The sequence below is a fragment of the Nasonia vitripennis genome (assembly GCF_009193385.2).
Source record: "Nasonia vitripennis strain AsymCx chromosome 3 unlocalized genomic scaffold, Nvit_psr_1.1 chr3_random0005, whole genome shotgun sequence".
Taxonomy (NCBI): Eukaryota; Metazoa; Arthropoda; class Insecta; order Hymenoptera; family Pteromalidae; genus Nasonia; species Nasonia vitripennis.
In genome coordinates, this window is record NW_022279624.1 from 1,743,880 (window position 1) to 1,756,575 (window position 12,696).

The 12,696-nt window shown below is 47.7% G+C and overlaps 1 protein-coding gene across 1 annotated transcript in view; it reads right to left on the reverse strand.

Annotated features, from left to right (window-relative positions):
- LOC100119508 (phosphatidylinositol 3-kinase catalytic subunit type 3) overlaps nucleotides 1-12,696 on the reverse strand; it is a 141,650-nt gene that overhangs the window by 99,420 nt on the left and 29,534 nt on the right. The gene's annotated exons all lie outside the window — the stretch shown is intronic.

A 12,696-nucleotide genomic window follows, 5' to 3' on the forward strand; every position in this document is an offset into this window, starting at 1 on the left:
ACTTCACGTGAGTACACGAAGTCCTGCTCTGCTTTGCTTATTTTTATCTGCACTCTTACTGCCGCACGCTGCCTTCGGGCCTATTCTTTTGTAGTTTGTTGCATGCGCTATTCTGCAACCTTCAACGTGATATAATATTCACTGGAGGCTGCAACTTCCTACAACGCTTTTTTTCCTGCTTCAACATCTGTCGCTGACACATAACCTGCAAACACGCACGGCTTCTCTCCTCGCTGCACGGCGTCTCTTTTTCACTCTAAGTGATCCACGTGGAGCCACCTGTTGGACAGACGGATCACCACCATCAAACAGAGTAAGTTATCGACAGAGACATAACATCGTCTAAAATGAGCGGAATTGGTGGGAAAAATGCCGAAACGTGCTCACTGCAACAAGGCAGCCAGGGGAAAAATGAGGACCTGTGAATCTTGCAACGAGCATTTCCACACCATTTGCATCGCTCTACGGTCCATAATGGTGGGAGATGCTCCCACACTCGCCTGTGCTGCCTGTGCAGGTGAATACGCCGTCGTCACGCCCAAGATCACGCAGACGAGGGCGAAATCGGCGGCAGCGACAGCAGCAACGGCTAACACATCCGCCAAGGGCACGTCTGTAACAGGTGTGCTCAAGAAGAATAAGTCTGCGCCCTCATCTCTTGCCGGCTCCAGAATCCAGTCGCCTGCAAGAACACAGGCGACGTCCATCGAGGGGTCCCTCAAGGACATCTTCGCGGCACTGGACGATATCAGGAGGGTCCAAAATGAGGCCCTTCAGGCACAAAACACCGTGTCTGAAAGGGTCTCACGAATCGAAAAGAGACTTGGCCCCCTAGAAAAACGCCTCAAAGCCCTTGACGACTTGCCTGCGCTCAAGACTCGGCTAAGCAATTTCGAGACCTCCATCTCTGAGCTGCAGGTACAATACCAAGAACTGTCGTCAAGGAGCTCCGCAGAGCAGCAGAACAACAGCATTGCTCCGGCCTCGGAGGAGATCAACAACCTCCGCAGCGAGGTGGCTGAGATCAAGAGGAGGCAGGAGCGCTCTGCGGGCAATGTGTTGGTGATCACCGGCCTGGCCTATACCCAGGAGACGTCACTGCAACTCCTGGCTTTCTCCGTCCTGGCTGCACTGGATCCCACGGTCCTGAAGCGGGACGTGGCAGTCGTCAGGATCATGGGGAGACTTGACGCAAAGAACATCAATGCGCAAGGTGACAGCAGACTCCCACCTCTAGCTGTCACTCTCTCTTCCAGTGCGCTGGCCCGCTCCATCATAGTGGCCAAAGCCAGGAAACGGAAGCTTCACACTAGTGAATTGGATGATGCACTACTGGAGGAAGCGAGAGCTCTCTGCCCAGACCACCAGGGACTCATCAACATCAATGAGCTGCTTCCTCCAGAAATCCACAAGCTGCGAGTCAAGGCCAGGCTGGAGGCAAAGAAGAGAAGGGGATGCCGCTTTTTCGTGAGGGACGGCAGGATCTTCATCCGTTCTGGCGAGGACAACGAACGGGCCACCATCATCACTACAGATGATGATCTTGAAGCTTTGGCGCCAACAGCCAACACGGACACCACACACTAAAACACATACACATCATCCCACCAAAACCACCATCTAAAACATTAAACTCATCCACATCTACCTCTAAAGCGTCTCTGTCTGGGAGCCTAAGGGTCTGTCATTTCAATGCGAATTCCCTTACGGGTCACATTGAGATGATCAGGTTCTTCTTGTCCACTCGTTCCCCCTTCCACGTAATAGCTGTAACTGAGACCTGGCTAAGCGACAAGATATCGTCCATCCCTTCACTGGACGACTACACTCTGTACAGACGAGACAGAAACAGGAACGGTGGATGTGTGGCCCTCTACATTCATCACTCATTGACAGCTAGTATTATTTCGTCATCTGACGGTGAATGGTCGGGCAAACCAGGAAAACCTTTATCCAGGGATCTAATTTCATTGAACAACTAACAACACATATGCACAATTACTCCACGAAGGTCATCATGAGAGACTTTAATGCAGACCAGCTTTCCTCGTCTGAAGACGCCAACTTCATCAAGACTTTCATCGACGAAAACTCCCTTACTTCTGTGCCATATAGTGCAACCCATCACAGACAGGACTCTAACACCTGGCTCGACCTATGCTTAATCGATGAACAGGATCGCCTGCTCTCATATTGGAAGACAGACACTCCTTTCATCAACGGACATGACCTTATCACAGCCACACTCGACGTACAGATTCCACGCCACGCACCTGCTACATACACCTACAGAAACTACAAAGGGATTTGTGCTGAGAAGCTAAGGGACTTCCTTAGCGCATGTAACTGGTCATCTTTCACCACGCCATCACTTGACGAATGCATTACCATCCTTAACGACAACATCACGAAAGCTATAAATCATCTCGCCCCATTAAAGACTGTGACACCTGGACGTAAGCGTCACCCGTGGTTCACCGCGGCTCTTCGTGACCTCTTAACTGAAAGGAATAGACTCTACAGGCGCTTTCGCAGAAGTCGACTACCTTGGGATCTATACTTTTATAGAATCGCAAGGGACGACGCTCATAGACGGGTCGAGGAGGCCAGGCTGAATTACTATTATTCACGCTTGTCTACTCTGACCGACGTTGCAGAGATATGGAGAGAGCTTGAAAATCTTGGTATTACTACCTCTAAATCTTCTCCACCTGCTCGGTTCTCTCCAGATACTCTCAACAAACACTTTAGTTCCATCTCAAATGATCCTCAAGCTCCATCTGTTGAGGAGTATCTGCGAACCCTTGAGAGTCTAGACCTCCCTGAACATTTCATCTTCAGGGCTATCACAGAGTCGGACGTGTTGGATGCAGTATCACACTTCAATACCCAGGCCAGGGGAAGCGATGGCATCCCACAGGTTGTAATCTCCAAAGCATTGCCAATACTCGCTCCTTCACTTTGTCAAATTTTCAACCTGTCTTCTTTCCTTCCGCCTGGAAGTCATCGCTCGTAAGAGCATTAAACAAAATCAACTCTCCAACAGCTGTAACAGACTACCGTCCGATCTCTCTACTTTGTTTCCTATCCAAGGCGCTGGAGTGGCTGGTGCACAATCAAATCTCTGAATACCTTGAAACAAGACTTTATCTTGACAACTTCCAAACTGGTTTTCGCACTGGCCACAGCACGCAGTCCGGCTTAATTAAGCTGACTGATGATGTCAGGCTTGGGCTAGACAGGAAGAAGGTCACTCTTCTACTTCTATTTGATTTTAGCAAGGCGTTTGATACGGTGTGTCACGTCAGGCTACTCGAAAAGCTATCCTCCTTCGGTTTCTCCAAGCAGGTTATCCGCTGGCTTGCATCTTACCGCTCGGGAACGGGAAGAGAACAGGCCGTCATTGGTGACAGCAATGAGATCTCTACCTTTCTACCACTAAACACCGGTGTCCCACAGGGGTCAGTTTTAGACCCCTTGTTGTTCTCGTTGTACATCAATGATATTGGTTTTTGCTTAGATTCAGATGTGTCCCATCTAATCTACGCGGATGACCTGCAGATCTACAGCCAATGCTACCTCGAGGAGCTTGACTCCTGTTCTGTCAGGATGAGCGCTAACGCCGAGAGGATAATGGGCTGGGCTGCGCTGAATAGACTTAAACTAAATGTAACTAAAACTAAGGCTATCGTCCTGGGTTCCCCCTACTATATAAACGCTCTACCTTCTACTGCTAACACCTATATAAATATAGGGGGAGCCCAGGTCAACTTTGAATCATCGGTGCGCAACCTGGGGCTGGTGCTTGACTCCAAACTTACGTGGAAAGAGCACGTTACACAAATTTGTAAACGTGCTCACTCTTTAATGTACCGTCTCTATTTTTTTCGGAAAAGCACTAGCCTTAGATTGCGCCAACATTTAGTGCAAGCACTCCTGTTTCCCCTCATTGACTATTGCTTACTTGCTTACTGCGACCTGACTCAGGAACTTGACTTAAAACTGCAGAGGCTTGCCAATACGGGGATCCGTTATATCTACGGTATGAGGAGGGACGAGCATATCTCCCCTTACAGGCGTGAGCTGCAACACCGCCGGACGTAGAAAATACTTCATGGCCTGTTTTCTAAGAAAAATGTTCAACACCTCAATACCTACTTATCTAATAGCCTATTTTGATTTTCACGTCGCGCTCAGGCCTGTGAGGGGTGAGGTGACTCCACTGGACATCCCGTCCTTCAAGACGGAGACGCTGAAAAATTCATTTTTCATCAGCGCCTCCTACCTCTGGAATAGCCTTCCATCTCATCTTAGCAACACACTATCCATATCACACTTTAAACAAGCAGCTAAAAATTACTTCTTCAATCTGGAAAACACATAAACATCACACAAACATACACACATTCTCATTCATCTCATTTCACTTCATTCCATTTCACACTCTTCACACGCACTAGCACCCCTACACAATACACCCTTACACAAAATTTTTATTCTTTTTATAATATACTATAATTGTATATGTACAAAACAATGTACAACAATAAAAAACAATTAAATCTAAACAAATCCTCTACACCTCGTCCGCGCTGATACGTTGAACCGGAATAGACGTGTTTCACTCCTCCACCGCCTACTTGCTCGTCGTAGTAGCGTATGTAGTGACTCATCGTGACATAACGTAGCTCTCTCTCTCTCTCTCTCTCTCTCTCTCTCTCTCTCTCTCTCTCTCTCTCTCTCTCTAGCGATTACGTTTAAAGTGAAGCGTAACCGGCAGCGTTCCATATTCGAATGGTATTCGCACTCCGTACTGATCCCTTATATCTATGACAATCGAGCGAAAACTGTGATGTAAAAGCGGAATATAATGAGCAGGTGCAAAATGTCTCACGATATTACTGCCGAATTTGTACTTTGCACTATCCACGGAAACTATACGCAGTAGGGCAGCTTGAGTGTCGGCTACAGTGTGTGGCTCGCATACATCCGTGTACACGTAGAGCTGATCGGGAATAGCTCGGGAAAGCGATGCTGGTCTGTTTCCTAGCGCGACTACACTGCCCATTGACGATGTGACAAAGGTGCCGTTTTTTCGCCGAGTCTCGGAATCTTCGAAACCGAAAATACGGCACATTTTTTCGTTAAACGTTGTCTGATGCTGATCAACGCAGGCACACTTGCGCTGTAGCATGTAGTAGCCCTTTTGAAAGGGTGCATCTTCGAGACGCAGGTGATCGTGAAAGGCGGCTGATTTATTTATTTCGTTGGCTAGTTGCTCGATCTTGTCGTAAATACCGTGCGGAAAAAAATGCGTTTCCTGCTTTGCCTTTTCCGACTGTTTAAATGTGTAAAAGGCGTCCGATTCTTGAATGTGCGTGACAGTACTCGGCACGTGAATTTCGACGAGCGCAACGGACCAATTCCCGCTGAGTCTGAGCTCGCGCGAGAGCTGCGTTGTAAAGCAGCTGGTGGCGTTTTCGTTGTAGTACGTCATACTGCTGTTGCTAGACAGAACTAGGTGAAAATCTTTCTGGTCCATTTTTAAATTTTTTGTACTTCAGAGGCTTTGATCCACGAGTTAAATTTGTCCGGATAGCCATCCCACTTGACGAGTAGCTGCTTCTTCGAGCCACGACCCTTTGTACGAATTATAACGCGTTCTATTTTGAATTTCTCAGCAGCGTCAGACATGCGTCAGACACGAAAGTATTTTTCGTGCGACTAATGCGTACGTAAGATCCGGGCTTGTATTTATTGATTACACCTGACGCCATCTTTTCGCGATTCTTGTAAGTCGATTGCAGACGATCTCTTTTCGCTAAATTTTTGCGCGCTTTCGTAGCATTGTAGATGCTCAAGTCACAGGGGCGCATCTTTGTACCGCTGTGTTGCATATGATTGTAAGCCTCGATGATTTTCTGCACCACGTCGATGTAACGTTGTGTGTTATTGTGAGAAAAGTATCGCCACATTCGTTCGCGTATAGTACGGTTTAGTCTTTCCACCACAGCCGCTTTGATATCGGGGTTTCAAGCTGTACGGAATTTGATGTCGCGTTTTTTCAAAAATTCCTGAAACTTCGAGCCTACAAACTCCTTACCCTTGTCGGATTGTAAGAGTATCGGGACGCGACCGTTGCTGCGTTCAAGTATTTGTCCGAAGTACATACATCCACCACTACGAGTAGGTAACAGTATCCGTCGTTGTGCTCTTTGATCATGGTTAACTGAAGCAAATCGCACTCCCATACGTCGTCAATGTTGCTCACGTTGTAACTTAATCGCGGAAATATACGCTTAACGGGTCTGTGAAGAGTATAGGCGTCTTGATTACTAAGCCACTCGTATATACGTTCTTTCTCCCGCGTGTAAGCCGCGCTAAATAATTTGCCTTTTCGATTTACATGCACGAGATTGCGCGCACCCGCGTAACCAGCCTCGTGCGAGACATCGTAGTATTGCTGCTCGTACGACGACGACGACGTCATGCTTAAAAGTTTGCGAGACGTAGCCACTTGTTCTTTGCTCGATTTCTTGTCAAAGCAGGCGATGCCGGTGATTCGCTGCTGCTGCTAGAGTTGTGTATTTCCATCAACGCGTCGATGCTCTCTTTACTAGGCAGTCGTCGTTTCGCTGTATTATTCGGCTCTGTCAAATTTTTACCAATTTTCACTATTTCCGGGTTTCCAATCAGCTTTATCGGCGTGTCGACTGTCTTGATGAATTTGGCGAAAGGTAAACGGCCAATGGGCACTTCCGACTGATCCAGTGTTTTTTTCCTGCGTGCGACAACGCCGCTAATCAGTTCTATAATGTTGGAATCTTGTATGGGCCGGCCGTCTATACTGACTCTGCCAGTGCTATCCCATTTGAGACGATCGCCGGCAACGGTTTTCCAGTATTTCAGCAGAAGGCGCGTTTTTTGAGCGTAACTCTTGGGCACGCTGTCGAGTATAATTTCTTCAGTCATTGGTGCCGATGTGGCCTCTATTTCGTCGACGTCGCGCTCGTAATCGTGTTCAGCGTGACGTTCGGAATCTTTGAAAAACAGATATAGCCGCAGTACTTATACTTGTTTTTGAGTCGTCGTTTATGCGAGTCTTTGATTTTGATCACACCTTGCAAGATATTCAAAGCGCATTCGCATATGCAAGACACGAGTCTCTTGTCGGCTGTGCGTAAAAGAGCCGTACGGTGTTGGCCGTCCATGTGACAAAGAGCGTTCAGTACAGCTACTCGTTTTCTGTTGAAATGCTTAGTGTCGAGCGCAGCCATGGGTATACAACAGCCAGCCTGTTTCTTCTTCGATGTTGTTGGCGCCATAGCTTCTCGCCAACTGTCTATGCCGAGAGCTCTGCACACCTATTTTGTATTTTTACTTTTTACCGAATTTCGGCACGTAGGCGTACTGAATATCGTCGCTTGGGAATATACACGTGCGAACCCTATACTCGTCCATGGCTGCTTGAGTTAGATCGAGAAAAAGATACGAGTGAGGTCCGCGCGTAGCGTCTATGTAAGCCTCCTGCAGAAACCTCGGATCTTCCGGATAAATTTGTCGTGCGAGATGCCGAATCTGAGCTCTGTCGCGAGGATTTTTAAATATAACAAGATACTTTGAATTTAAACTTATCTCGCGCTGAGACTTTCCCTGGTGAAAAATATTCTGCGTCACCAGAAAGACCGACAAATTCAAATGATGAGACGAACGCGAGAACAAATCCAGAACTATATCGTTCGATGATTCTCGCATCAAGTCGTCGAGAATCAGTAATTTTTTCTTTCCCGTATCCACGGAGTAATCGCTTCGCTGCGGAAGTCCCTCTCGAAACTCGATAGGTATAGCAGCACTCCCTCCAACTTTGAATTCACTGCGGTACGTCTCTTGCCACTCGGTATAGTAGAGCAGAACCCTGTCGAAGCGAGCATCGCACATCTCCGACAGATGCTCGAGAAATTTTTTCAGAAACCAGCTTTTTCCAGCTCCTGGCGGTCCTGCTATGCACGCCGTAAAAGGATGCTTCCAACGCGTATCCATCTTTTCGACTAAAGCGCTCTCTTCCCGAAAAGCGCTTTTTATTAATATTATTCCTCTACCGCGGAGGGCGGCGGGCGCGGGCCGCGTATACGCGTGTACTCTCGCGGGCCTCGTATACGCGTATGCTCACGCGGGCCGCGTATACGCGTATACTCTCGCGGGCCTCGTATACGCGTATGCTCACGCGGGCCGCGTATACGCGTATACTCACGCGGGCCGCTTTTAAGCGTATAGTAGCGGCTACGAGTATCATCCGCGGACGAGCCGTCTATACGCGTGCGATGATGAGTGGGTAAAGCATCGAGAAGGATGTTATAATTACAAGAAAAAGTTTAAAATATTTTTATTTTTATTATAAATATATTAAACATAACGCAGAACAATTTATATTACTTAAAACTAATACAAAAACGAGATTCTTAAATTTACTTTTATTTATTCACAAACAACTTACATACTATACTTAACTTTTGTAACCGTACGGGAGCGATAACCCGGGAGTAACATACCTACGCTTTTTTAGAACTATGCTACACGATTCGAAGTCCCTTCGTCGAGCTCGTTGGTCATATCGCCGAGCAACGAGCCTAACGGGGGCCTGTATTCTTGTGCATTTTCGTTGCACACAAATATGCACGAATCAGTGTCGCAGCACAGCGTTCGCTTGCCGAGCTACTCCAAATACGAAAATAGTTTCAAGCGGGACAGAGTTGTCGTGTAGGCTGCTATGCTAACTACGTTCGTATATGGAGTAGACTCCACAGCATCGACGATGTACTGCCAGCTCGCGTACATCGCCTCCTCATTGACTAACAGGAGACTCAAGACCTCTTTATCCTCGGCCGTTAGAAGTTTAAGGAGGTCTTCGCGCTCCTTGACGATCACCGTCTGTTTTAAATTATCGCGCTGTCCGAACTTACCCCAGAACGAGTTCAGACAGAGCTTCGCAACAGTGCGCAGGCCAGAGTTTTTCGCGATTTTTTCCAGATCAAGCGATATCCCCTCAATTTCGCGATACTCGCGAACGTAACGCGCTTTCGATTCCGCGTCAACGCACCAAGTTGGAAACCCCGATGCTTCCTGCTTTAATCGCAAGAAAGTGTCGATTTAGCGAGCAAAAAGTCCTCCTTCACCTGTGAGCGGATCGTACTCGGTCATACTATACTGCCGTATGACGAATATTTCAGTTATAGTATCGCCGAGTTCGATGGCTTTTCGCAGCTCATCCGTCACCCAGGTTCCGCTGGGTCGCATCCGAGTGGCAACAATCGCTCTGCCGCATCTCTTCGCAGCATGTACGACACAGTGCGAAGAGAAGCTTGCCATGCATTTTTATCGGCAAAAGAGGCTGATACAATTTTCTCGGCGGGAAACCTTACATTTTACCAGCCCATCTATGGCCGAAAAATTGTTGAGATTGCCACCCGTCAGCTCATCAGATTCCTCGCCAACGTAAACCTTTGGATGATCAAGCGGAAATCTGCCTCGTTTACAAACGTAAGGATACAGCGAGCATATATCTGTATACAGAATACGCTCGCCGGGCTTAGCATCATAAACTGCGACGAAATTTTCCGTCCATCCGCCGAAGAACGCGTCACAAGGATTAAGCGTTATTTTGCTGATAAGCGGATGCTCCGACACGTACTTGGCGATTTCGGGGTACGACCCCAGGCATTCGGCTTGTTGCGATTGCTTTTGAAACATTCAGGGCAGCCATGCGTATAGCAGCCCTGGTATTCAAAAACAATGGGATTTTCTGCTGGATTGGTAGATGGTAAGAATCCGTCGACCAAAAATCCCTCGGGAAGCCTATATTCGCGCGCTTTGCCTGCATGCACGATTTCGCGACCGATCTCTCGCTCGCACTCCAGCAGCCACTCGACGGCTTTTTGGGAGTGCTTGTCGGCGCGCCGATACCCGCCCCTGGGGACTATTCCTATAGTCTGTGGCTTTAAGAAATTTTTTCTATAGAGATGAGAGCACGCGGACGCGATTGTAGTAGCCACTACAAACGGGTCCGTGTCTCCGACCTCGAGAAAAATTTTTCTGAAAGCCACACACGCGTGACGCAGAATCGTCACATCCATGCGACAGTAGTCGACGATTTCCTTGCTGAAATCGAATACTGCGTTCGCTGCACGCATCTCGCTGTGCCACAGCAAGAACTGCTCGCGCTCGCTCGATGTCATAGTGTCGGGCGAATAATAGTGCGCATCCGGTATAGCGCCACGGTATTCGGCGTTAGCCGAGGTGTTAAAAAGGTGCGGAAAACAGCCTTTATTCGTAGTTTCACCTAAAGCAAATGTAGCAGGCAACGCGGCCAACTTCATTTGAAAATAGCTGAGACTATCGATGAACTTTGTGCGTCCATACCGGATGCACAGTATTTTCTGACCATTCAGTATGATGCTTGGCGCGCAATTTATTTTACGTTCGACAAGCCGTCGTAAAACGAATTGCGCATCGTACCCTCGTGCCTTGTGCGCGATGCATATTATATTTTCAAAGTCCGTTTTGTCGCGTGCTACAAGCTGTAGCAGCTGACCAACGGGATCTTCGGTAAATACATGCTCACGCACACCGCACGAGGGACACCATTCTGAAATGTCGTCAGAACTTATGCACTCCGTGCAGACTTGCTGTGCAACGCAGACATTCGGGACGTGCATCTTTATGCTTTCATCGGCTCGATACGATGCTTCTTGCATCGTTTCCAGATCGTAGAAAACATAAAGATATTTTTTCGCTGAAGCATCTTTTTTTTTTCGGCTGTATAAAACAGTGTTGATTATAACCGTGTGCCTACGCCAGGCAAGTTATCTGTTGCTGTTCTCTTATCTCCCGGGCTGGGCCTGCCGTCTCAGTATCTCTCATAAAAATTGGCGATCCAGCGGTACGCGCAATGCGTCAGCAAGCAGCGCAGCTCGCGTCGCAGCCTCTCCTTGCACATCCGATGAACGCGCCCGTACCACTCGCGGGTACACTTCCTCTGCCCATTTATGTGACGTCCCTTGAGCGCGTTGGCTACGCGCAGGATCGCATCGCGAACTTCGTTCGTAGCACTGGGCATTTCTGCGACACGTGGTAAGCTGGCTCTCTCAATGACACGCATTTCGAGAGACTGATGACTGCGCTAGCGTACGGAGGAGTTTTGTAGACGGCTCAGGGCTGATATGAAAATATCATGCCTTTCTTAGGAGTGATTTCATCGAATAAGAAGATCGCAGAGCAGAAAAACCGTTAAAGAGGGGGATTTGTTTTAAAACAGCGCATATTACAGCCATAGCTGAGAAATCTGGGCTGCCACCAGTGATCGAAAGAAATAAATCGGATACCGTACTCGCTGTTTGCGCTTTAGGCACGTAGCAGTCATAAACCTTAGGCGGATAGCGGACGTCTCAAAGAATGGGCCGTCGCCACCGCTAGATCCGGTGACACGGACCAAACAGTTTTTTATGATTCTACGGCTGACCCTTTTTAATCTCTCTTACCGGACACCTGTAATCTCTGTATAAACAGTTTACACTCGTTCTCAAGTGTCTACCGGAGATCCGATGATTCGTTCTCTGCTTAGTTTTGAAAACTAATCCGTTGGCGATAATAAAACAAAGCCCGAATCCATGATCACACGATACTTCCTGGAGCTGATTCGCGAGACATTGAAAACATTTCTTTCGCTCTCACCCGTCTCCGATTTTTTCTGATAAGCCCACGACGCTGGAGCTCAAGTGTATACAAATAATCCAGTCCGAGTATAGCGTTACCAACGGTCTCGCATTCTTAAGACTACGAACGTCGTTAAAAGGCAAAGAGTGGAGAGGTGCGGTCCCCCTCTACCTACGTGCAGAAATGATTGCCAACGGCTTACGTTTATGATACGGCTTGCACCGATCAGTCCGATCTGAGTCCCTACAGAGAGCACACACGTGGCCACCATCATGGCTGAATTGAAAAAATTAGCAGCCCAACACGATGCGCTTCTCGCAAGTATCGAAGCTAAAAAACGTGAGTAGTAGGGGCTGCGCGGCTACTGAGCCAAGCGGGTTCTGGGCCACCAAATACCGACGCATGGTAACTCATATTAGTAGGTCCCTGTTTTACCGACAAAGCATTGTATGTCGACCGTGCTGTCAGCGGTGGCGCCCCCGCCGACGCTTGATAACCCATATTAGTAGGTCCCTGTTTTACCGACATAGCATTGCATATCGACCATGCTGCCAGCGGTGGCGCCCATAAACCAGTGTTGTCGACGGTGGCGCCCCCGTTACCGACCCCCCCCCCCTCCATAGCTCAGAGTGAGCATCGGTAATTTTCTTTATCGACCTGGGATGCGATGGATAATTTGGAATAGGATTTGTAGTATTAAACAAGGTTCTCCACGATACGTATTACATTGTTTATCATCTTGCACTCTACTAACGCTTTTATCCTCCTTGAAAGGCGTGTTCGGAATGCTATTTCGTTTCATTTTTTATATCTATCCTGACTGATGGTTTAAGATAATACTGATTCGAATGTTTGTTCCTGCAAGCTTTATATAGTTTCAAACAAGTTTCTTAATATCACCACTTATAGGATTATACTTGACAATGCGATCATGTAGAATTAGACAATACGCTGTAGTGTCCACGGGTATATTACGCTTACATTCAA